The sequence below is a fragment of the Saccostrea echinata genome, unplaced genomic scaffold (assembly GCF_033153115.1).
Source record: "Saccostrea echinata isolate AGI-Se365-2 ecotype Australia unplaced genomic scaffold, CSIRO_AGI_Sech_v1 ptg000012l, whole genome shotgun sequence".
Lineage (NCBI taxonomy): Eukaryota > Metazoa > Mollusca > Bivalvia > Ostreida > Ostreidae > Saccostrea > Saccostrea echinata.
Window position 1 is genome coordinate 9385838 of NW_026889761.1, and position 3436 is coordinate 9389273.

Sequence of the window (3436 nt, forward strand, 5' to 3'; positions counted from 1 at the left end):
TAAGTGTCTTGAAGCATTGAATTTTTCGTCGGCAAAAGAGAGAAATTATGATTATTCCATTGAAAATAATTTTCCTGCACAATATGATGTTTTTTATAGTCATTTGATAAGTATTTAGAAGTATGAAAAAATTGTTTATTCCCGCACAATGTCATTGTCATTTTTTTTTAACAGTTATTTGATTAGTATTAAGAGGTATGAAAAAATTATTCATGTATTTTTATATTTTTTTATTTGTATTGTTCTTGATTTTGTAAAGCTACTTTGGCCAAAGTATAGTTATTTGACTATTACAAAATATTGCTGTCTATTACTTAAAAACTCCAGAACTTTTTATTTATATATATTTTTTAAAGTGCGTTATGTGTCTCCATAGTAAAATATGTACTCTCTTAACGCATTTTGAAAAAAAATTCAAAGTGCGTTGATTTTGTCACAAGTTTAATGCACTTCGAAAGTTATTTTCAAAGTGCGTTGTTTTTGTCCCAATTTTAACGCACTTTAAAAAAGTGCACAATTTTTTTTCAAAGTGCCTTTTCACACTGGTGCAATCAAAATAATTTAGAAAGCATGTGGTTTTATTTTTAAAGTCATGTGGTCATCAGGTACCTGTCAATTCTAAACTGTCTTATCTAATCAGAATACATTTCATGGCTCCATTTTTAAGTTTCTGTACTTTTTAAAGCCAACATTCCATTCTTCTTCAGTAACCAAAAGTCATGTAAGTTCGTCTTTTTAAAATCAGTGTAATACAGTATCTAATTAAAACAATTGACTTTCGCATAAATCTCTTAAATTTTGACCAGACGATTATTTCGTTAAGGTAACTTTTCATTAGTTTATAATAAAGGTAACCATCTGGATCATTTCTTTTCAATCCTCCATGCCCTACATATAACTGTAAAAGATAAATATCAGTTCTCAAATATTGGATGTATTTCACTCAATCAGGACAATCGTTATAATTTTGATACTAATAGGGTATCGAGTTAAAGGTTAAACGTAAAACAAGACGATAACAAAAACATAGGAATAAAGGAAACACACTATTTAATGAGGCGAAGAACGCTTATGAAAGATTAAAATGTTTTTGGGACATTGTGAAATGAGAGTCAATTAGTAGAGATGGAACCTAGCTATTATGGTGGAACGTTGATCATTTTATTATGTGTTGTATCAGTTACTGGACGTAAGTTTGATACTGATATGTTTTTCATTAATTTTCATTAAACTGCACAACTGTTCTGATTGTATTTATTTTCACTGTAATGGCAAGTCCTCTACACAGTCAACTTTCCAAGTGAATTAAACATTTACAGAATTTCTATTCTGCTTTTAAATACAGTTTCAACTATTTTTTTTAATGTAATTATCATAATCATTTCATAGATTCCGGAAAGATTAAAATTTAAACAGAGAAAATCATGCTAACATATAATTAAAATATAATTTCCAATCAAATCGGTATCAGAGTTTTGAGTCCAAGACCAATAATATAACTGATGTTTTTAAAAACAGACAATCAGTAGAACTCCCTTGCAACAACATGCGATTTACCTTGTCAGAACTGTAATTATATGTAGGGCGAAATTACAAAAAATAAACGTTGTGTATATTTCCCAATAATTTTGTCTCTCAGCTTCTCCTAGACACCTGATCCCTTATAAATCAATCTTTGACCTGTTTACCTTCTTGTACTGTTTACAGGCTTTGTCCGATTGATAACAATTCGTTATTTTTGTTAATTTAAAACATCGTTAAATCAAATATACATACAAATGTACATACACTAAGGCCAACTTTAAAATAATGTGTGTTTGCCCTCTCCCGACTCAGGACGGAAAATTTGAAGAAAAAATGGTAGATGGGAAACTTTTTTTTCACAGAAAATTTTCAAATCAATGCTGAATTTTCAAAATCTGTTTTCCGGAATGCAAAAAAATTGTGTCCTGGAGGTTAAAAAAGTTTTGAGTGGGGCCCTTTTCAGCCAGATGGTCGGGGAAGGACAAACAATCAAGTGTTTAAAGATGGCGTAATAGATGCCGTTTGTATTTTGACATAAAGAAAATATAATGTTTGATTAATTAATTGATTGTATGTTGTTTAACGTCCCTTTCGAGAATTGCCACTCATATAGAGACGTCACCATTTGCCGGTGAAGGGCTTCAAATTTAGACCTATGCTCGGCACAGGGGGCCATTGTGCAATGAGGGTTCTTTATCGTGCCAACGTCTACTGTGACACAGAACCTCGGTTTTTAATGTCTCATCCGAAAGACCCGTGACTTCTACCGCCGAGTGCCTGGCGAAGGAATAGTCATTACCTATGTTTACGTCTTAGGTTTGACACAGCGCGACGAATGAAAATCGAACCTGGACCTCCTGATCACGAACCGAGCGCCCTACCACAAGGCTACCGTAAACGGCAGTATAATGTTTGAAAAACTTTTCCACTGCCAATTGTAATGTCGCTTCACTCAAAAACATGTTTCTTGACTTGAAATTTTCATCTGCGTAAGCTAAGTTTATTTCAAGGATTATAGAAATGAAGGTTTCCTATATTAATTGAAATTTAATCTCTTCTCCCAAAAAAAAATGCATGTCCCTGTTCCATACGAAATGTGATCATCATGTCACAAAAATATGTTAACATCGGTATCTTTTTTTGTTTTAATTGTACATCAACCATGCAAATCAGACAATAAATTGGAATTTAGCGAAATGGGAGAACAGAAAATAGTATTATTGATTCTATAGTTTTGAATCAGATGCTTATAATAAATAATTTCTCGAAAAACATAAATAAGTTGAATAGAATTTGTTGTCTTTCTTAGTATTCTATCTTCCGGTAATCCTGGAATTGTTTCGCCTTTTCGTTGTTGTTGTGGTACATATTTACGCGATGTACGCAGTCTTAATTTATCAGCGGAAATTTTGTCTCAGTGTACTTAATGCGCATTTAAGACAAACAGTGGCAATCCAAGATATCTGCATAATTTCCTACTTACGGATTGAACATACATTGTGATTCCACGGACTATAGATCCCGCTAAAAAAAGAGATGTTTACAGTTTATCGTGACGTTATCATGAATCCGGGTAAATGTTGGATAGGACCATGTGCCTCGTAAATACATATTCATTAGTACGAGGTTTCGTATCTCTCTTATTTTTTATATATTTATGGCATCATGGTCTATTTTAAAATATTATTGAAAATATTTTCTAGGTTGTAAATGTTAACAAAACAATACCATGCGTTCATGAACTTTTAATACAACCCTGTTATGTTTTCCAGTTTAGATGAGCTATTTATGCAGCCATTTCTTCATATTCAGGGAACTGAATTTGTCCGATTTCTTTTAAATGACTAAAATCTTTAGCTGCAAAACAATATTTTAAATCATAACTTCAATTATCATATACTTTCAGACTGTG